This window comes from Sus scrofa, chromosome 16 (genome assembly GCF_054392235.1).
Source record: "Sus scrofa isolate SSC_HxYL_T2T_F1_AM1 chromosome 16, Sscrofa_HxYL_maternal_Yorkshire_Landrace_v2.0, whole genome shotgun sequence".
Taxonomy (NCBI): Eukaryota; Metazoa; Chordata; class Mammalia; order Artiodactyla; family Suidae; genus Sus; species Sus scrofa.
Genome location: NC_139398.1, coordinates 72,704,688 through 72,727,865, shown reverse-complemented (window position 1 = coordinate 72,727,865; position 23,178 = coordinate 72,704,688). Strand labels below are relative to the sequence as shown.

The 23,178-nt window shown below is 37.9% G+C and overlaps 1 protein-coding gene across 1 annotated transcript in view; it reads right to left on the bottom strand.

Moving 5' to 3' along the window:
• Positions 1-23,178, bottom strand: part of LOC102157413 (uncharacterized) — an 843,474-nt gene that overhangs the window by 610,243 nt on the left and 210,053 nt on the right. The window contains exon 2 of the transcript XR_014830900.1: positions 3,040-3,171. The gene's annotated coding sequence lies outside the window, so the exon portion shown is untranslated. The remainder of the gene's footprint in view (positions 1-3,039; positions 3,172-23,178) is intronic.

Sequence of the window (23,178 nt, the reverse complement as noted above, 5' to 3'; positions counted from 1 at the left end):
ATCAAAATAGTATCATGGCATTTCATTTAGCTATTATTCTACTCAAAGACTCTGAGTGGGGGCATTCTTCTGTGAAAAAAAAAATATTACAAGGTATTAGAGAAGTGATAAGAACACACCAACACCAAATCAAGAACTTTCTCCTCCTGAGTAAATCAAAGCAATCAAGAGAAAACTAAAAAAGAGAAAAACTTTTTTCACTTATGAGATTCAAAGTTATTAAATGCCATATCATTATACTACTTAAAATTATCAGGCATGTTATCAGTTGTCAACTTTTCACAAATTCGGATGCCCTGAACTAGATGTTTAAGCCCTTCATGCCTCTCACTCTGTGAGGAATAAAGGCAGTTTGCCCAGGTTCACACAACTGTTCAGATGGACTAACATTTGCAACCAGATTTTCTGGTCCAATCTCGGGCTCCGTCTACTATATTAACCGTATTCCCCATTTGATGTCAAAACTATACTTGCCGTCTTTCTACACAAACCTGTAATCTGCCTTCAGATTTCCCTAATATGATCGACTATTCTAAGCCTCTTGCCATGAATTGCACTCAGAGATTATTCATGGGTTAAATAAATCAAGGTCTAGGAGAATGACAAATTTTACAATCCTTAGTGCAAAGTCAATTACACCACAGGGCTCTTTTTTTAAGAGTTTACATCATTTGCATATTTCAAATGAAGCTGATGTGCAGTCAAAATGACAGAAACAGATGTTTCTGCCATCACTTAATATGAAACATCATTTTCCATGCTGGTGAACAGAAGGCTATAAGCTGCAGAGGCTACAGATGTAAGGGTCTTACACATTAGAATCCATGGAGTATAAAATGTCTCCAAAATTTCCCAAACACATTTCATTTTGAGCATTTAATGCTATACATTCCTATATTGGTTTAGGTTATAAACTCCACTGCTTAATGGTTGTCCACAGGTTGATACTCTCACTCTTGCTTCTAACGTATAAATATCTAGATTTTTCAGATATTTTATAAATATCTGAACTTCTGACCACCCTAAGCCTAATACACATTGGTTCATGACAATTAGCCATCATAGTAATTAGCTAAGTATTGCAAAACCAAGATAGAATAATACAATCACATAAAATTTAGATAACAAAATATCCAGCCAAGTTATCTTTAAGGCAAAATTGCAAATATCCCATAGTATAATGGTGATTTAAGTTTCCAAATTTAGAAGGTTTTCCAGCCTTGATTTCTTCATTACTCACAGTCATTTATTGTTAAGAAGCAGCATGGTATGGTGAAGAGGTCAAGGAATTTGATAATATAGATGGCTGGGTTCACATTCTGCCTCTCCCACTTATTAGTTTTATGGCCTTGCATTAAAAACCTGGCTCCTTTAAGACTCTGTTTCCTCTTTTACATTAAAAATGATAATGCCTTTCAAGGCTGTTGTAGAATTAAATGAAATAAGACGTGAGTCCAATACACTGTATGATAGCCACTAGGCAATTAAATGTCAATCTATTCATAAACCCCTCTTCCTTCTATCGAGGCAACCTCTCCAACAACATGCTGCTGTATTAATAAACACATATGGAAGTTCCCAGGCTAGAGGTCAAATCAGAGCTGCAGCTGCTGACCTAAGCCACAGCCACAGCAATACCAGATCCGAGCCTATGACCTATGCCAGAGCTCATGACAGCACTGGAGCATTAACCCACTGAGTGAGGCCAGGGATTGAACCCGCATCCTTGTGGATACTAGTCAGGTTCTTAACCCACTGAGCCACAATAGGAACTCCCCAGTCTTTCCTTTTCTTGAAAGATGGCATTGTTTGCAACTGAGTGCCTTTACTGGCACATTCTCTGCCTGATAGTCTTCCTTCATTTTATCCCATCTTTGTCCCTTTGATCCATTCTGTTAATGTTTTAGGTAGCATTACATTCTCAAAACCTTTGTGGGTCTTCTGAGTACTCCAAGAAGATCCACATCATAGACATGAGAATCCTTCACAGTTCCTGCCTGGCTTCTAAATCTCTATTCCTGGCTTCTGCTGAGATAGTTGCAATCAACCATCATGAAATTGGTGAATCACATGCCTAATCTCTCCAGAATATGGCACTCTCTCCAGAATATGTTCTAGCCTCTTTTGCAATACAGATACGCTGAGATTTTTCTAAATCTTCAAGTTCTGGTTTCTTTTTGCTTAATAATTTCCTCCTCAATTTATATTTTTCCTCTCATATTTGACCATAATAAGCAAGGAAAAACAGGCTATGCTTTCAATACTTTGTGTGGAAATCTCCTCAACTAAAATGTTCAAGTTCCTTGCTTACAAGTTCTTTTTTCTTTTCTTTTTTTAGGTCCACACTTGCGGCATATGAAAGTGTCTGGGCTAGAGGTCAAATTGGAGCTGCAGCTGTCAGCCACAGCCACAGCGATGCAGGGTCCGAGCAACATCTGTGACCTACACTGCAGCTTGCAGCAACACTGGATCATTAACCCACTGAGAAAGGCTAAGGATCAAGCCCACATCCTCAGGGACACTATGATGGGTTCTTAACCCACTGAACCACAATGGGAACTCTTCATTGCTAACAAATTCTACTATCCACCCAACAGTAGAACACAATTCAACCAACTTTCCTGCTACTTGAAACAAAGATTACTTTTCCTCCAGCTTCCAGCAACATGCTCCTTATTTCCATCTAAGACCTTGATAGAAATACCTTTTAACCATAGTATTCCCACTACCAGTCTTTTCCAGCCAAGCTAGGATTCTTCTACCATGTGTTTCAAAATTCTTCTGGTCTCTGGCCTTATGCAATTCAAAAGCCACTTCCACATTTTTAGATATGTGTTACAGCCGCACTCCACTTGCTGGCACTAGATTCCTAGGGCTGCCATTAAAAATTATCACTCGCTGGTGGCATAAAACAAAAGAAATTTATTCTCTCACAGTTCTGGAGGCTAGAAAGCTAAGGAAGGTATCAATTCAAGATATCAGCTGGGCCATATGCCCTCAGAAAGCTCTGGGGAAGATGCTTTACTTTTCTCTTCCTACCTTATAGTGATTGCTGGCAATCCTTGGCTTTTGTGTGTTTTTTGCCTTGTAGCTGCATCACTCCAATTGTGCTTCAGCTTTCTAGCTGTCGTTCTTCTGGGTGTATCTGTGTCTTAGCTCTTCCCATCTTTTCTTCTGCAAAGACAGCAGCCATTGAATTTATAGTTCACTCTAATATAGGATGATCACATCCTAACTCAATTACATCTGTGAAGACCCTAATTCCAAATGAAGTCTCATTCACAAGCGTAAGAGTTAGCAAGAGCTGAGGTGAGCTGGAGAGAGCTGAGTTGCCAAGTTATGGGGCAATCAGTTAAAAAAGAAAAAAGCCAAGTGAAAGTAACAGTCAAGCCTTAGATCACTTACTGTCCCAGAGTATAAGCCACAGCCTAATCGCAGGAAAGTAATGACTCCCCTCTGTTCTATTTGTGCCCTTAGAATGGTGCTTGTGGACAGCCAGATGGGCCAGTACAGACATAGGGAGTTTTCTCTCTGAGGAGGGAGCTCCCAACCAAAAGCCCCTGCAGTTTTTTGGACCTAGGAGCCAGAGGGAAGATGTCGGGAAGGGCTAGTAATGGAAAACTACTGAGTGCTGTCAGAGTCGAGAAAAATATCTTCAAGGGACCCTCCCACAAGTAAGGAGGTTTTGGCAGGTGTGCTGGAGGAAGGCCCCAAAATAAAGGCTTTTGAATTTAGGTTCCTAGTCTATGAATGCAGATATATGTAAAAGAATAGTTAGCCAAAGGTCCTGAGACTTCAGTTCATTCAGTATGCATGCTCAAGTCTGGTCTGGAGAGGGCAGACTCCTTGTGAGGTATTTGTGATTGCTTGTATTTAGTCCTGAAAAATCACACACAAGTTTTAAACCTGGAGCCAGACTCCTCAAGGATTTGAACATGTACCTTTTTTAGGGGCACATGACTCAATCCACTACAAATGGTAATTTCGACAGATTGCTGGAGATTGAGGATAGTCCATTACGAGAGTAAGAAACTCCTGAGGCTGCAGTCCAAGGCAGTAAAAGGTTTTCACGGGCTTTACCTCCAAGAATCCCACCGGGTGCTCACAGTAAAGATCTAAGATCCCCTCTAGGTTTGGGCAGGAAGGAATAGCAGCAGTCAATGCGAAATACATCCAGAGCCTTCTCCATAACAAAGGCCCTCTCTCCAGAGAAAATGACTTTTCCAGAGCCTTTTCCTAGTTGGGGAAAGGGCATTCCTTCCACTCTGGTATTCCAGAGCTGTATTGTTTCACCTAAGGCGGAAAAAAGCTATAGTCAACAGGGCTCAAGGCTTCAGGGAAATAAACTGGAAATTAGCCAAGGAAAAAAGAGACAGGGAGGATAAAATTTATACCACTGGAAAAACAATTATGAAGGTCATGGCCCCAAAACATGGAGTTATTAAATGCTGAAATTTAATTTAATGCTGAAATTTAATACCTCCCTCACCACAGCTTACCACAACACCAAAGAGACTCTAGAATAATAACCATGGATTACAACTGGCAGAGCTATAAGGCAGACTCTCTCTAAGAAGGAATATTCAGGGAAGTTGGAAGTCAAAAGAGAAGACACAAGCAAATACCCAGAGGAACTGAAAGTCTCTCATAACTTATAGCACTTACAACTGTAGCAACTATTAAATACAGCCCAAGCAATTATTAAATACAATCCCTGGGCAGATTACTCTAAATACTCATACCAAAGGCCAATTTACCTCAGTTTCTCTCATCTGATAAAACAGCTTTCAAACAATTTAAGCACGCTTAAAGCCAGGAAAAAGACAGACTAAAGAGACAAAGCAATCATCTGAACCAGATTCAGATATGACACAGATGTTGAAATTATCAAAGAATTTTAAATAACTATGATTGATATATTCAGACAAAATAGAGCACATGTAAGATGGGTAGGAGTTCCCACTGTGGCACAGTAGGTTAAGGATCTGGCATTCCCACAGCTGTGGTGTAGATCACAGCTAGAGCTCAGATTCAGTCCCTGGCCCAGGAACTTCCATATGCTGTGGGTGTGGCCAAAAAAAGAAAACATGGGTAATGTAAGTAGAGAGATGAAGATTCTAAGAACCAAAGGAAATGCTAGAAATCAAAAACACAATGGTAGAAATGAAGACCGCCTTTGACGAGTTCATCAATAGACTCACCACAGCCAAGAAAAGAATTAGTGACCTTGAATATAGGTTGATATATAGTGCAAAGAGAAAAGAATAAAAACAATAGAACATTCAAGAACTGAGGAAAACTACAAAAGGTGTAATAGACACACAATTTGAATACCAGAAGGAGAAGAAAAACAACAGAGCAGAAGACATTTTTGAAATAATAATAACCAGGAATTCTCCAAAATTAATGACAGGCACTAAACCACATATCCAAGAAGCTCAGAGAACAAAAAGTAGGATCAAAACCAAAATAAAACCCAAAAAATAAAAATGACAAAAGTAAAATAAAATCCACAGTTAGGCATTTTATATTCAAACTACAGAAAAGTAGAAACAGAGGGGAAAATCTGAAAAAGAGGCCAAAGGAGGAAAAAAATCTTACCTTTAGAGGTAACAAGACTAGGAATTACTATATAACTGAATCACATTACTGTATAGCTGAAACTAACACAACATTGTAAATCAACTATATTTCAATTAAAATTTCTTTTAAAAACTAAAAAAAGAAAGAAAGAGTAGGAATGATAGCAGACTTCTCATCAGAAATCATGCAAGAAAGAAAAGAGTAAAATGAAATATTTAAGGTATTTGGGGAAAGACACATAAAGGACTTATATATAAAATACGCAAAGAATTATTAAAAATCACCAATAAGAAAACAAATAACTCAAACCAAATAACTCAAACCTTTAAAAAGCAAATAACCTGGAGTTCCCATCACAGCACAGCAGACACAAATCTAACTAGGAACCATGGGGTTGTGGGTTCAATCCCTGGCCTCGCTCAGTGGGTCAAGGATCTGGCATTGCCATGAGCTGTGGTGTAGGTCACAGACACGGCTCAGATCTGGCATTGCTGTGGCTCTGATGCAGGCTGGCAGCAACAGCTCCAATTAGATTCCCTAGCCTGGGAACCTCCATATGCCGCAAGTGTGGCCCTAAAAAAAAAGACAAAAAAAAAAAAAAGCAAATAACCTGAACATGCATCTCACCAAAGAAGATATGCAGATTCATAGGGATATAAAAAGATGCCCACATCATTTGTCATTAGGAAAACATACATTTAAAAATGAGGTACCACTACAGATCCATTAGAATGGCCAAAATCCAAAAATCTGACAAAATCTGTTATAGCCAATAGTAATTTTCATTGGTTGCTAGTGGGAATACAAAATGGTTAGCCACTTTGGAAGTTTACAAGTTTCTTATAAAGCTAAATATAGCTAAACAATATAATCCAGCAATAACATTTCTTGGTATTTACCCAACTGATTTGAAAACTTAAGTCCACAATGCAAAACCAGCACATAAATGTATATGGCAACTTCATTCTTTGTTAAACTGGAAGCAATCAAGATGTCCTTTAGCAGGTGAATAAATAAGCAAATTGTATTTGATATCCCACTCATACACTGATATACTCTGAATAAGAAGGAATGAACCACCAAGATGTGAAAAGACATGGATATATCTCGAATGCATATTTCTTTTTTTTTTTTTTGTCTTTTGTCTTTTTAGGGCTGCACCAGCGGCATATGGAGGTTCCCAGGCTAGGGATCAAATGGGAGCTTATAGCTACCTGCCTAGGCATTGCCACAGCAACTCGGGATACAAGCCATGTCTGCGACCTACACCACAGCTGGATCCTCAACCCACTGAAAAAGGCTGGGGATCGTATCTGCATCCTCATGGATACTAGTCAGGTGCGTTAACCACTGAGCCATGACAGGAACTCCCTCAAATGCATATTTCTAAGTGAAAGAAGCCAGTATGCATAGGATATGATTCCAACTATATGGCATCTTAGAAAATTCAAACTATAGAGATGGTAAAAAAAAAAAAAAAAAAGGCGGGTGAAGTTTAATGTATGCAAACTATGAAAAAATCATTTAGGATGCCAGGGATCATAGGATGGTATGTAGCACACAACAAAAGAATCCAACAGTAATTGCAAATATATGAAACCACTTAAGTGAAGAGGATTAGGGAGAAGATGCTGACTTAAACTTGAGAAATGAGTGCCTAACATCAAAGGCAACTGTACATAATCATGGTCCTCAATGGACAAAGTGGCTTCCTACATGGGTATGGGCTAACAATTCTGAAATTGCACTGCAATTGAAAAAATCAGTAAATAGACAATGGATGGTAGGAGCCAGGTTTCTCACTGTTGGAATAGGAGGTTAAAGATAAGCAAAGGGAGAAGGCTAGAATAATCCACATGGATCAGAGCTGGAGATACAATATGAACTCATGTTTAGATTAATAGAGATACAGATGGTGACAACATTTAAGTATTTATGGATGTGTGTATACACACGTATATTTCCTTAGTCTGTGAGCTGAGAGCACCTGGAGGCCAAGATATCTAGCACACAGATCTTGGTTTCTAATACAATACGCCAAAGACAAGAACTTGGGCTCTTAGGAGAAATGGCTGATTCGAGGAGGATGTCTTTGCAGCGTCGGAAAGTAAGTGTTAACACACACACCCGTACACACACACTGACGGGTATAAGTCAAGAAGAACTGAAAGAGCTCCCAGTGGTCAAAACTAGAACAATTTTAGCAACAAAATAAAGTAATTCTGGAGTATAAAATACATATTCAAACTATAAAATGCATACGAGGTCAATAAAGTGTTCAGTAAATAGGGGAGAACAGACAAATCCCTTCGGAAGAATTGCAAACAGGTTTGTAGATACTGCCCCTCAATTAGATGGAGCATCACTCCCAACTCAAGTACATGCTGCTCATAGTGGTTTGTCCTGGAGTTAATAAGAGGGAAAAAGAATAACTTTACAGTGGAGAAACCTGGCAAACACTGACTGCTGGGTAATCAAGGTAAATATCATCAGTGATAACTCGTGTTGATGGTGTGTTCCCTCGGTACAGTGTTGAGGACTAAACTTTACCTCTGTTGTCTTCCTCCCCAAAACACATTGCTCCAGGCTAATCATGAGAAAAAGAGATCCCAACTGAGGGATTTCTACAAAGTTCCTGACTAGGACTCCTCAAAACCGTTAAGGACATTAAAAACAAGGCTGAGAAACTTATCAGCCTCAGGAGACATGAGTGACAACCAATATAGTATCCTGGTTAGAATCTTGGAATAACGACAACAAAAAAGACATTAAGTTAAAATGAAGGGGGAAAAAATGGACCTCCCTATGGGCTCAGTGGGTTAAGGATCTGGCTTTGTCATTGCTGTGGCTCAGGCTGCAGATGTGGCATGGGTTCGATCTCTGGCATGCCGTGGGTTCGGCCAAAAAAGTGAAAGATGTCTAAATAAATCAAGGATTTTATTTGTAATTATTATCATATGTATCATATTGATTCCTCAATTATGACAAATACATGATTCTCATGCAATATATTACTAACAGGGGAAACTGAATGTGAGGCATATGGGAACTCATTACCTTCACAGTTTTGCTGTAAATCTGAAACTATTCTGAAGAAAAAAGTTTATCCCCCAAATAGTTACATATTTTCAGTGACCACTCATGAACAAGATCCTCTATATACCACCAAAAATTCTTCTCCAACACTTTCAAATAGGCACAGAAGAAAAAGACTAGTACAACTCATATAAACAGAGTGAAGCTAAAGCACTACTTTGGGTTTTTTTTAATTTAATTTAATTTTATTTTATTTTGTCTTTTAGGGCCACACACAAGGCATATGGAAGTTCCCAGGCTGGGGGTCGAATCGGAGCTGTGGCCTCCAGCCTACACCTGAGCTACAGCAATGTGGGATCTGAGCCATGTCTGCAACCTACACCACAGCTCACGGCAACGCCAGATCCTTAACACACTGAGAGAGGCCAGGGATCAAACCCGCAACCTCATGGATGCTAGTTGGGTTTGTTAACCACTGAGCCACGATGGGAACTCCATTTATCTTTTATTTTATTTATTTATTTATTTGTCCAAAGCACTACTTTGTTTTACTCCTCAAAACCACATTCTTATCTTCATTCTTTTACTCACAAAATTGAGCCAGAGAAAGGCTTTCTCTTGGCAAGAAAGGTGAAAGAGAGAGCAGTGTTAACAAACTTACATTACAACTGTGACAGCTCTACTTCTATACCAGGTAGTCACCATTTTGGATCTGAGACTTTTGGTTGCCCATCAGCCAGATATTATCCCTGTTTTCTCATTTCCTGGCACAGTCTACCTTGCATTATGAAAGCTGAATACATCAGATTTTCACCTTGTCAGGCACTTTTGAAATTCCGAGTTGGGTTATGTGACACAAGCCTGGAATTCTGCTAAGAGGTTTGGGGAACAGTTTGACTTCCTAATGAAGATATGTGAAGAGAAACTCTCCATATTTCCTCTCTGTATCTTTCATGGGTGTAATTGTATGGGGACATGAGGTCTAAAGCTACAGCAGCCAGGTGGCCATCATAAGGGGGTGATCCCAACAGTGCAGTGCAGATCAAACCACCGAGAATGTGGCTCTCCTCGAAAGACTAGAAGAGTCCCATCCTTTGACAGCATCAATGAGCTTCCGAATTTGCTAATCCTACAATCTGCCCCAAGTCCAAAGGTCTTGTTAAATTGTTAAATAATATCCTTATGGTTTCAATGAGCTTCCAAATTTGCTAATCCTACAATCTGCCCCAAGTCCAAAGGTCTTGTTACATTGTTAAATAATATCCTTATGGTTTCAGATTCTTTTAGTCGTATGTTGTTACTTAGAGAGGAGAGCCCTATGACTGTTACATCTAATGATATTGCTCCATAATAGTATCATTCCAGTCCAACTTACGTGTGTCTACCTGAATAAGACCTGTATTATTCAACATCCAATGAAATTTTCAACACCTGACAGTCTCACTCCAAGGGAAAATAGCTCTGCTCTAGTTCATTAACTTTTATTATTTACAGCAATGGTTCAAAAAGCTTGTTGCTCAAAGAATCAGAGGAACTTGTTAAACATTCAGCTTCCCAGACTCCAGACTGACTAAATCAGTTTCCAAAAGAAACCTGGAAATTTGCCTTTTTAACAAACTGTTCAAATAATTGTGGTAATCCTCTAAATTTAGGATGCACCGGTCCATACCACATTGATACTTAGCTCATATGTTCATTATATAATCCCATAACCAGACGGGGAAGCGTTCAGAGGGCAGAAACTAAGCCTTAAGTCATACATTTTCATTTTTCTGATATATTTTCTGTATTTCTAGGATGGTATTATGCAAAACATAGGCCAAGTCCATGCTAGATCTAGAAATTCTTTTAGGTGGAGTATTATGTAAAATGGATGCATGTGATATGTTTATTAAACATATGACCTGAAATCTAATTTCAAAACAATCATTAAGAAGTAGTGGGGGGGGGGGTTCCCACTGTAGTGCAGTGGGTTAATGATGCAGCTTGTCTCCATAGGCGTTGATAGTTTAATTCCCAGCTAGGAGCAGTGGGTTAAGGATTTGGCATTGCCAAAGCAGTGGCATAAGTCAAAGATGTGGCTTGGATCAGATCCCTGGCCCAGGAACTTCAATATGTCATGGGTGAAGCCAAAAACAGAAGGAAAAAAGAAAGAAACAGAAGTAGCAGGGGGAAAAATCCTCTATAGGAAACTAAACTTAAAAAGAGCTCCAGGAGAATCAATTATATCAAACACCAGGAATTTCTCAGAATTTATTCTTATATTTACCTTCTATTTATTATATATAATTTTAATTTAGACAAAAAGAAGATGTGAAAAGAGTGGAGGTAGAATTCAAATGGTTGAATGTTGGGGAAGATTGTTCTGTGGGATTGTGGTAAACTGAGTCTTAATTTTATTAGCCAGGACATCAATCCCTTTAATTAACTAGGAAAAAAAAAAGAAAGACAATCTACTTTTCAACTTGCTTTGGTAACCTGCACCAAGTGTTGCACATACTAAGAAGTATATTAGTGAAAGGGGAAATAAATTCACACATTTCAGCTCCTGAACAGTTAATCTCTAAGATCATTCAAACATTTAATCCTTCATTCATTCAACAAATACTTGTTGAGCATCTCCTATTCGGCAAATACTGTTCAACTGATCATTTGGACACTGCAGTGACTATGCAAAAAAAGCTTGAAATTTTCATTTTTAGCTACTCGGGTGACAGTGATGATCCTTCAGGTTGAGGAAGCAGTGGTCTTTGTTACATGGATGTTTAGTCATATGCTCATTAACACTACTTTCATGAAAAATAGATTTTCCATGTGGGAGAAGGTAGGCAGTAAACAAATTAACAAATTCATAGAATGACAAATAACAAGTACTATTCAAAAAAAATCACAGCAGTACTAATTTCAGGCAGGCAGTGTTATTTTTCATCCAGTAACCAAGAAAGGCCCACTGATAAGGTGGCACTTGATCAAGATCTAAAAATAGAAAGAGAGGGAGTCGTGGGATATATGGAACAGTGTTCCAGGAAGAGAGACCAGGGAAGGCCCTGGAGCAGGAGCTTAAATTAAATGTTTGAGGAACAACAAGGAAGCCAGACTGGGAAGTTGAGTCACAGGGAGAGAGTAGGAAATGAAGTTACTGAAGTAGCATAGGGGCTGAACTTGAAAACTTATTTGGCCACTAAAAAAGACTTGGAATTTATTCTGAATGAAATGAAAGACCAGATGATGATTTTGAAGAGAAGTGTAAAATCTAACTTATGTTTTAGGAAAATTATTTTGCCTGTACATGTTGAGTATGGACCATGGGAAGAGCAAGTATGGAAGCAGGGAGACAATTTATATGAGTAAGACTAATGGGGGCAAAAAAATGGGCAGGTGATTGTAATAAAACTGTAAGAAATGAATCAACTCTGTGTTTTGATAGCCAATAGGATATACTAAAAGATTAGGAGTGAGGCTTGGGAAGAATTACTCTATGGTCTTTGTTTTTGTTATTGCTTTACTTATTTTTTATTTGTATTAGCTAAGTTTTTTGCTTTTGTTTTTGCCAGAGCAACTAGAAAGAAGATGTTTCCATTTATTGAAGAAGGGAAGACTCTTAGAAGACTAATCCTGGGAAGAAAAGGGCAGAAATCAAAGTGCATTTTGAGACATGTAATCTTAAATTTGATATGTTTGCAGTACATAGAATTGAAATGACAAGTAGGAATTTGAATCTATGGTTCTAGTGTTTAGGGAAGGGGTCAAGGTTAGAGACAGAAATTTTGGGGTTGTTAATATTTAAAAGGTCTTAAAGCCATGAGATTTGATGAAATCAAAAAAAGTGAGGGAGGGTGGATAAAGAAAAGGGATTTTACTCTAAGGATGTAGCTCTGAGGTGTCACAAATAAACTAGGGAGATGAGAAAGAACTAGGAGACTTAGGGAAAGTGCCCAGTGAGGTAGAAGAGGAATCAAGAGAATGGTATCCCCAAAGCTAAGTTGAAAATTAGGGAATGAGCACCTGCATCAAATGATCTGGAAGGTCAAATAAGATAAGAACTAGAATTGGTCATTCGATGAGCAAAAGGAAAGTCACTGATAACTTTGACAAGCACAACTTTGATGGAAAGAGGTGAGAAATGCCAAGAGAGAATTGGAGGAGAGAAATTGGTCACAGGCGATGAGACAGTTTTTCTATAAGTTTTGTTGTAAGGAGCTAAAGGATGGAATGGAAGCTAGAAGAAGAAGTATAACCAAGAGTGTTTAGTGACAAGTACTCCAACATAACATTAGGCTGATAAAAAATCAGAGTGGGAAAACTAATTTACAGGAGAGAGAAGAATTTCTAGAGTGATATGGTTAAAAAGTACAGGAAAATGGGATCCTGTAGACTAAGGGAAGTGTTGATCTTAAGTAGGAAAACGCTGTTTCCATAGTAACAGAAGGAAAGGCAGGATAAATGGATACAAATGCATATAGGCTCATACATGTGATAGCATAGAAGAGTGCCCCATACCAGACCTCAAAAATCCTTTAAAAAAATCTAATTTCATTTGCTAAGAAGAAAAGATGAGCTGTTACTCTGTTTTCCACCAATAACATTTACTAAAGGATTTTAATTTGATTCAGGTTTTGAATAGCATAATTTTACAGAGTTGTTCTAACTCAATCAGCTGGAAAGAAAAAGAAATTAGTAATATTCAAATACGTAATCATTAAAAACTATCTTGACTTCAAATGTTCCCTAATAATGAATGAAGGAGGGAGCAAAGTTTGAAAGTTTCTCCTACTCAAGTATATTACTCTTTTTTATTTTTAGTATTATCCATATGACTAATAATTACTCAACAATGTATCATTTCCTTTTGACTACAGTTGGTCGTAGCTACAGGATGAGGTGATAGTGGCCTGAATTCATCAATGATGATATATTTTTCAACTTTCCAATAGAATTGGACTTAGGAGTCCTTGGATTATGGTAAATTTGATACTGAAATGATAATTGAAAGCTTGTAGAAATATGTAATACAATGAAATGGTGCACATCTGAATGGGATCCAAAAGCTGATTAGCTTTGCCTGCTGCTCCTCATCAGACCAGACAGAGTCCATGGAATACTGAAGCATCCATTCTTGGATCAGGGTCAGACTTGATCAACATGCAAAATAAATCAATGACAGAGGAAAAGTTTAACAAGTTTGGCTGTTAAGCCCCTGAGACTAATTGAGCCTTGCATTTCTCATTCTAAAGAGCTAACAAAAAAGTAGAATAATGAAACTACGCAACCTTAACTTTAAGCTGATTTTCCCATAGACTCCAAGCATATGCAACATTCTCTCCAATAGCTTAAATGCAAAAACACCACCTTTGCTCTATTTGAGAATATGTGATATTTACATATAGACCCAGAAACGTTTTACATTTGATCACAAAATGATGGCTAAGCCAAAGCCTACAATTATATTATTCCCATTAGTTGTTGGGAATCAGTCATTTTCTGGTTCTGATGTAAATGTTAAATCTCCCCTGTCTCTGCAAATTCATGACCCAGAGTGAGCTTAAAGGCAGACCAATTCTTCTTTTAGGTAATACAGAATTAAATTGTTTAACTTTTAAATATTGAAAGCTCTTAATCAAACTTAAACTTTACTCATCACATAGTCACCCTATACTATGGTTCAACGAAAATATAAAATACTCAGCTCTGAGTATGATATGTCATGATGTAATGTGCAATATTGTCACATTTTGGTACAGCACTTTCTAAATCATTAATAAATACATGAATCTGTACAAAGTATATATCATTGGAAAACCAAGCACAGGAAATGCAAGCACCTGACAATCAGGAGAGATGGTTCCTTGAAGGACAAATTGAGCTTTTCAAGTGCTCTAACCTGAATGAATCTTTAATATTGCTTTAATTATTTATGACACAATTTTTATTTTTCATTGAAGGTATTGTGAGAAGATTTATAATAGTCTTTTCACTTCTGTTTACCCAAATAAGACTATAGCTTACTCCATGTATGTGCCCACAACCACATTCCCATGATAAAGCCAAATGCACAGTGCAGCAGGTTTTGTTGCATTAACCACTTCATTTTATTAATCCCCATAGATATCAGAAAAGAATATTTTAGCATTTTTAAGTGCCTGTGTCATGAGAAACTGCAGTAGAAATAACTAGAAATATAATTATGCCCACTATAATTAGCTGATATATAATTCCACATACAAAATACAGTAATATAAATACATAAATGTTTCTAATCATAGTTCTCTACCCATAGAACCAACTCTAGCTTTTCTTGGCTTTTTTCTAACTAGAAATTTCATGGGTGAGTCAGAGCTAAAACTTAAAAGAAAGTAGGGAGGGAAATGAGTCAGGAAGTCTTTGAAAAAAGCTATACAAAAAAAAAAAAAAAACCCAAAACAAAAAACAACCTAATTTTTCTTATCCATATTAATGGAAAACAGTTTTGCCTCCATAACGTCATCAAGTACTATAAATGTGAAGTTAAGAGCATAATTCAAAAGGCTTACACTAATTCTAGAAGCATTTCTTCTGGAGTCCGACCCCCTTTCTTCACTCCTTATATCCTATTTATGGAGGGTACATGGATAGTATATGGAGGGTGCAGAATTTTAAGAACTAATCACATACCAGGACAAGGCCTATTTATCTGGAATCTGCCTCTCCAATCAGTAGAAGCTCAGTCCCACTGCTCCTAAGGACTACATGGCTTCAATTTCATCATTTCTGATTATTCTTCCTATTAAAGTACATTCAGAAAGTAGGACACATGGAAACATTTTTGAATTTCCATTTGTGGTATAAATATTGACAGTATCCTATAATGTCCACTCTATAGAGGCCTGGTGATTAGCCACACATGGCATGAAAGTTAAGAGAAAGACACAGTTTAGCATCTACCAAAATGTGAGAATAATTCCTTCTGCTCTTGCTTTCCACTCAAGGAAGTTATGGCCTTTGGATATTCAATAGAGGACATACTCAACAATTCTATAGACCCAATTACATTTAGGCAGTATTTTCATGAAAAAAAAATATGACCATATTGTCCCCTGCATTAATCAGTAAAGCACTGAAAACTGGTTTTCATAGATTTAAATGGCAATATAGTTTAGCAGGGAAAAGATGGCACTTACGAGCAAAGACCTATAGCTTATTCTAAGCCATCAAACATTTCTGATGTCAATCCTGTCATTTTTCAAGTTCCTTTACTAGTATGTGGGGGGTGGAGTCTGATTACAACAAAATGCTATGAGATTTGGAGTGAGAGAATGCTGGGTATATGTTTACAGCTCAGTCAAGGGCAGCATGCACTTTCCTGTCAATCACTATGACACTCCTCCCCACTCCTCCCCACCAGACCACAGGGAATAAGGCAATGACATCCATGAGATAACAAGTTCACTGGAGATTGTCTCTGGGATTGAGTCAGGACTCAAAGCAGAATTTAAACAACAGTGTATTCACAGAGCCCCAGTCTTTTTATAGCTTTTATTTTCACTTGCTTCAGCAGAAGCAGGAATCTACCTATCAACTTACCATACCCACTTACAGTGGCTACTTGTGAAACCAAAGGCCACATTGAATTGGGTTATTCACTCTGAAAACACACACACACAGAGAAGTCTACTTTTAGTAGCATAAGTTTTCTGCTTGTTTTCCTTGCTCATTGAGGCAAAGCTCAGTAATCTTTAAAAAATAAAAGATCTGTCAATAAGTACAAGGTCCAGCCCAGTTCCTTCTCTGAGAAGATTTTACTACAGAAAGTCTCTAATTAACCTTCATTTAAATGAATCACTAGGTTAACAGACCTGTTCTAGTCTCTCTGATAAACTCAACAAACTAATATCCATGACATAATAAACTTAGGAGCATCTCACTAGCACTATACACAATGATAGGCTCTCCAGTTGGGTTGCACCTTTAAAGAGCCAATTGTTTTTCTTTGTTCATACGCTATTTATATCAGGTGAACTTGTTAAGGTAATTAAATCACTTACTAAACTATTGTGCAAACCATGGATATAATAGTTCAAAAGGTTGAAAAGCATTTTTCCATGACAACAAAGATGAATGTTTTGAAAAGATGTTCTAAATAGGACTGCTATCAAAAATTGCTATTGAATTAGGTGTAATTAAGATGGAGTCTTGAAGTAGACAGCATCACAAATATTTTTATTTTTTATTTATTTTTTATTTTTTATTGTCATTTCCCCCAACACTTTTTTTTCCAGTGTACAGCCTGGGGACCAAGTTACACATACATGTATACATAATTTTTTCTCCCATGGTTATGCTCTGTTGTAAGTATCTAGACATAGTTCTCAGTGCTACACAGGAGGATCTCATTGCTAATCCATTCCAAAAGCAATAGTCTGCATCCATTAACCCCAAACTCCCAACCCCTCCCACTCCTTCCCCCTCCCCCTGGGCAACCACAAGTCTATTCTCCAAGTCCATGACATAGAATGGGAGAAAACAGTTTCAAATGATGCAACTGACAAGGGCTTAATCTCTAGAATATATGAGCAACTTATACAACTCAACAGCAAAAAAGCCAACAACCCAACTGAAAAAATGGGCAAAAGACCTGAATGGACATTTCTCCAAGGAAGGTATACAGATGGCCAATGAGCACATGAAAAAATGCTCAACATCCCTGATTATTAGAGAGATGCAAATCAAAACTACCATGAGATACACCTCACACCAATCAGAATGGCCATCATTAATAGGTCCACAAATAACAAGTGCTGAAGGGGGTGTGTAGAAAACAAAACCCTCCTGCACTACTGATGGGAATGTAAACTGGTACAACCACTATGGAGAACAGTATGGACGTACCTTAGAAATCTATACATAGAACTACCATATGACCCAGCAATCCCACTCATGGGCAATATATCCAGACAAAACTTTTCTTAAAAAGACACATGCACCCGCATGTTCATTGCAGCTCTATTCACAATAGTCAAGACATGAAAACAACCCAAATGTCCATCAACAGATGATTGGATTAGGAAGATGTGGTATATATACACAATGGAATACTACTCAGTCATAAAAAAGAATGAAGTAATGTCATTTGCAGCAACATGGATGGAACCAGAGAATCTCAAACTAAGTGAAGTAAGTCAGAAAGAGAAATACAAATACCATGTGATATGACTCATATCTGGTATCTAATATACAACACAAATATTTTTAAATTCTGACTCTTTTTAAAGAACTGGAACCTGGAAATAGGATATGAGTGATATAGTCTCATGGGGATTATTTAGTCAATAAAAAAGACAGAGGAGTCCAATCAATGGAGCTCTCCTCAAACAAAGGTTTCAGATTATATTAGTGACATTGAAAAATGAGTACATATGTAAAGGCTTTACTTTAAAACAAAATATTTAAGTGCGTATATTTCATTTTTTTATGATTCCCTCTGTAAATGTCTTTTTCAATTAACCCACCATCCATTGTTCCTAATTGCTTTGGATAAGAGATCTGCTTCTATTTTTCCAATTTAACCACATTTTACTTTATCCTATTACTCACTCTGCTTTCCCTAAGGAAAACCCCTCAGAACAGTATTTATTAAGAAATCTCTCTATAGCATGACTAAAAATGCTGGCAAGTAAAAAGATAGCAAGTCTTCGCATTCAAACAGTGAGTAGTGATAAGGAATCCCATCAACCTGCATAAATTAAGATTTCATTCTAGCTTCAATTTACTTCTAACCCTGTTATCATTCCATGACATTGTGCACTACTGGGGGAAGAGGTTGGCTGAGGCATTGGTGCAGATGTAATTTATGGCAATTTAAGCTGAGTCGAGAAGTTAATAACTTTGACATAACGCATGCACCTCATACTGAGTTTAATCATGGTTTATTAAAAGATGAGTTACATATGCCTTTTTGCCTTTCATGTATCCTCATTTAGAAACAAGTTTACTAGTAATTAAGCAAAAGCTCTCATAGTGTTCTTAATATTTTCTGAATTGAGAGCTTTATGTAAAAAATGACTTGTCAGAACATAAATGGTTAAAAAAAATCCACAGCTCACTTTCATCACTCCTCAGGTACATTATCAGCAAAAAGCATATTTCTCTCCACTCTGAAATTGTAGAAAATGACACCATTGTGAAGCCTCTGGGACTCCTCACTAAACATGAATATTCAGCACCAAGAACAGAAGCCTCAGCACACCAAATTAAATGTAACCTTAAGAAGAGCTTATCATTTTTAAGTCATTTGCATCTTTCCCCCCTAGACTTCCCTTACTAACTGTGGAAGATGACTAGGCATCTCTACCCAGTCAGCATGAACATCACATACCTGAGTAAAGAGGAAAATGGATGTCTTTGCTAGGGCCCTGGATGAGAAACTTGGACTGGTCACCTGTAACAGCCATTTAACCACCAACTAGTCAGTATTACGTGGGATAAGATTATTATTCACAAGCCTCACAGTACTATTCCAATCTTGTAAGAGTAATATGTGTTATAAATTCTCAGTTAGGATTGTCTGGTTACAAGAATCAGAAACCTAATTGAAGCTGGTTTAAGCAACAACATGAATATATTGTTGCAGTTAATCTGGAAGTTACAGGGTGTGGACAGCTCAGGCACAGACGGTTGAGGGATTCATACAATATAGTGGTGTTTCTTTCTCCTTCCCTAATCTCTGCTCTCCCAGATAACCCTCACTGTATAAAAGCAGCAATAATGTATGTTGTCCTCAGAGCGGGCAAATTCAGTAAAAAGAGCACCCTCAGGTGTCTATGCCAGCTTCTTGATTGTGCCATCCCTATTTGGGTTACATGCTTATGCTTTTGGCAGGGGACTCAGTGCCAAATAATTAATCCTTTCAGAATAGCAACGTATGGAAAAAAAGACACCCCCCCTTGTAAAAAAAAAAAAATCAGATGCAGAACAGACAAAAAAAATAAAATAAAATAACCAACAACCACAAGTATGCCTTAAAAGAGTCAACAGACAGGGAGGTAGGCAGGAAAGATATATATGAGTAAGGAAAAGGATGCAAGTTTTGGAGGCAGAGTTGTGCCTTTGAAAACAGTTTATGCCACCTGTAAGTATGGAGTTCCTCAGTCACTAATCTCTCTAAACCTGTTTTCCCACCTGCAAAGCACATCCTAGCTGGCAGGATTATTTCAAGGACTAGATGTTCTCTTTGGAAAGCACCTAGCCTGGGGCCTGATAGAGAGTAAAGGTTCAGAAAAGGGTAGTTCTTATTATTTGGGTGAGGCAAAGGAGCCAAGATAAATTCTAAATCTCAACCAAAAAGAAGCAGAGTTAGGGAGATATGGAAAAATATGCTTACTTTCTCTAATAGGGAGTAAATAAAATTTACTTGCTTTGAAATATTTCAAATAAAATTTAGCATAAATTTATAAAATGGCAATTTTATTTAATCTAAGTATCCAAGTATTGTTATAAGGTAAAGTATTACAGTGACATTTATAAGCCAACCATGTGCTCAGTCAGAATGTGTAGTTGCCATAAATATGTGCAAGTTTTTTCAGTCTCAATATTCAATTGATATTTAATACACACTGAATAATTAGCACAACTCAAAATGGGATAAATGGGGTTTCTAAAAACAGAACTAGGAGAAGGCAGCAGCAAAGGTTTGTGGATGAGCTAGGAACAGAAGGCTATTTAGAGTTTGAAATCCCATTTCTGGCTCTCATACCAACCTCCTCTGTGACCTTGACTTCTCAATGCTTGCCTCATCTGTGAAAGAAGCTAGTGGGCTCTAATCACTTCTAAAAGACAGTTTGTGTTTGAGAATAGGCCACAAGAAAGCAAGAAGGTTTATTTCAGTTCTTAAATTTCACCTCACCTCCCAGAACAATTTTATTAAATTAGTAATTAAAGAATACATACCTATCTTTCTGATTAATTGCACACCTATGTTAACTGGGTTTAATATATGACCAAATCTATTAAATAGGCATTTTTCGTAGTTAGTATAGGAATTATGATCCACAGAAACACAGCTCTAGAGATAGGCGTAATCCCAGAATTGAACTAGCCCAATCTCTTCATTTCATAGATAAGGAGAACCAGAACCAAGCCCATATCTTCCAGGTCTGAAAACTATTCTACCATTCCATTTCGGCAAGAGATTTGTGGAGGTTTTAAAGTTATTTTAAAGACAGTGTTAGGTCTCTCAACCACAAAAAAATGAAACTGAGTCCTCCTAAAACTGAGTTCCTCTGCCAGGTTTATGATTAACCTCTTTATCCAAAATATTATTCCCTTTCTTGTTCAATACTTGTTCCACTCAAGATGGAAGAGTATCCAAAAAAGGGGGGTTATTGAAACTGAGCAGGACACTATGGGGCCCTCCTGTGCATGAAAGCCCTGCCATGTTTGTCATTTTTGTTTGTAGGAAAAAAGTTTCTGTCTCCTAGACCATCCCTGAGTTCGCAAGGGTAGATTCAGTCACTAATTAGGGAAGTGAGGGAATACAGAATAAACAATAGTGCAGAGATGAAGTCTAGTCCTGGTTCCTCCTCAAGGAACAATTTGATACCTATCTCTGAGTTCTTCTACAGGAACTAAGGCCCCCACCCAGGACGAGGATGGTAACATCAGGCTGAGTACAAGCACAACTGGTTGGAATCAGAAGGCTGATGATCAAGATCCCTGGAATCCCACCCCATTCACTCACTAACCATCAATTAGCAGGTGACACACCCTACAGGCTGTCCCTCAAATTTCTCCTATAAAAACTGTTCCCTGAAAACCACTGAGGAGTTCCAGTCTTTTAAGCATGAGTCACCCCATTCTCCTTTCTTGGTTCTGTGATAAACTTTTCTCAACTCCAAACTTTGATATTTCAGGTTGCTTGGCCTTGCTGTGCACCATGCATACAAACTTGGGCTTGGCAACAAGAGGAGAATATAAATGAGAAAAAAATATAAGTGTGCATCTCAGTAAATGTTCACAAACTCAACACACTTATAGAACAATCACTCAAAAAAATATATATGTAGTCTTTTTTAGGGCCCCCTGGAAGTTCCCAGGCTAGGGGTCAAATCAGAGCTGTAGCTGCCAGCCTACACCACAGGCACAGCAACATGAGATCTGAGCCATGTCTATGACCTACACCACAACTCACGCAATACTGGTGCCTTAACCCAAGGAGCAAGGCCAGGGATGGAACCTGTGTCCTAATGGATACTATTCAGGTTCGTTACTGCTGAACCATGATGGGAACTCCTCAATTATATGCTTTTTAAATGTCCTCTGTATTCTACCATGATTTAATATCCTAAATAAATTAACTTTTGCATCAAAAAAGAAAAAAAGGAAAGATGTAAGAGGCAGGACTGAACATAGACGGTCCAGGTTGGAATCTGAAAGTGGCTAAAAAGATATCCTTGAGATAAGAGACTGGGGAAAGCCATTAACCACAGAGGTGAATGAAAGAGAAGAAAGGGAAAGAGAGTCTAAAAGAGTTTTAACTCAATAATCTCCACATCCGGAGTTCCTGTCGTGGCGCAGTGGTTAACGAATCCGACTAGGAACCATGAGGTTGCGGGTTCGGTCCTGGCCCTTGCTCAGTGGGTTAACGATCCGGCGTTGCCGTGAGCTGTGGTGTAGGTTGCAGACGCGGCTCAGATCCCGCGTTGCTGTGGCTCTGGCGTAGGCCGGTGGCTACAGCTCCGATTCAACCCCTAGCCTGGGAACCTCCATATGACGCGGGAGCGGCCCAAGAAATAGCAACAACAACAACAACAAAAATGACAAAAGACAAAAAAAAAAAAAAAAAAAAAAAAAATCTCCACATCCCACAAGGACAGTGCATGACTATCTATGAAGAATTAGGCAGATGTACATTAGAATGAGAACTACACACTAGAATTCAATGAAAATGTTCACTTTACCAACCAATATAAAATTAATAAATTAGCAGTTGATAAGGGAAGTGTTCAATAAAATGTCACCACACCATACAACTGTTTTGAGTAACTATAGGCAAATTCTAAGCAAAGAGGTGATTTTTAGTAGGCAATATGTGCCAAATGCCTAGGGAATCAACAAACCCATTGTGTTTAATGATAGAAAAAAATTTTAAATCTTAATGTGGGTCACAGCTGCAGCTTAGATTCAATCCCTGGCCTGAGAACTTCCCATGGGTGTAGACAAAAAAGAAAAAAAAGTAACTTGGCCAAACCTTTGGAATACTGGAGTAAAAAGCTCTACAGAACCTCAACTCAAAAAAAAAATGATAAAACTGAACAAAACTGTCCAAAACTAACATTTAAGAATTTTGAAATGGACCACGGGTACAATTCCACTGTAAAAGGACAAAGGCATACAACAAATTGAAAAATGTTTATTCAAAAAAAAATCCTCAAGCTTGGGTCATAACTTCAGGAGTCCATAGGGTTTTAGCCTAGAACTAATTCCAACCCCCTAACAAGCACCATCATCTTCATAGATCTACTAAGGTGGGGGTAAGCTGTGAAAACCAGCAGCATTACTATTGGATAAAAACTCAGAAAAATCCCA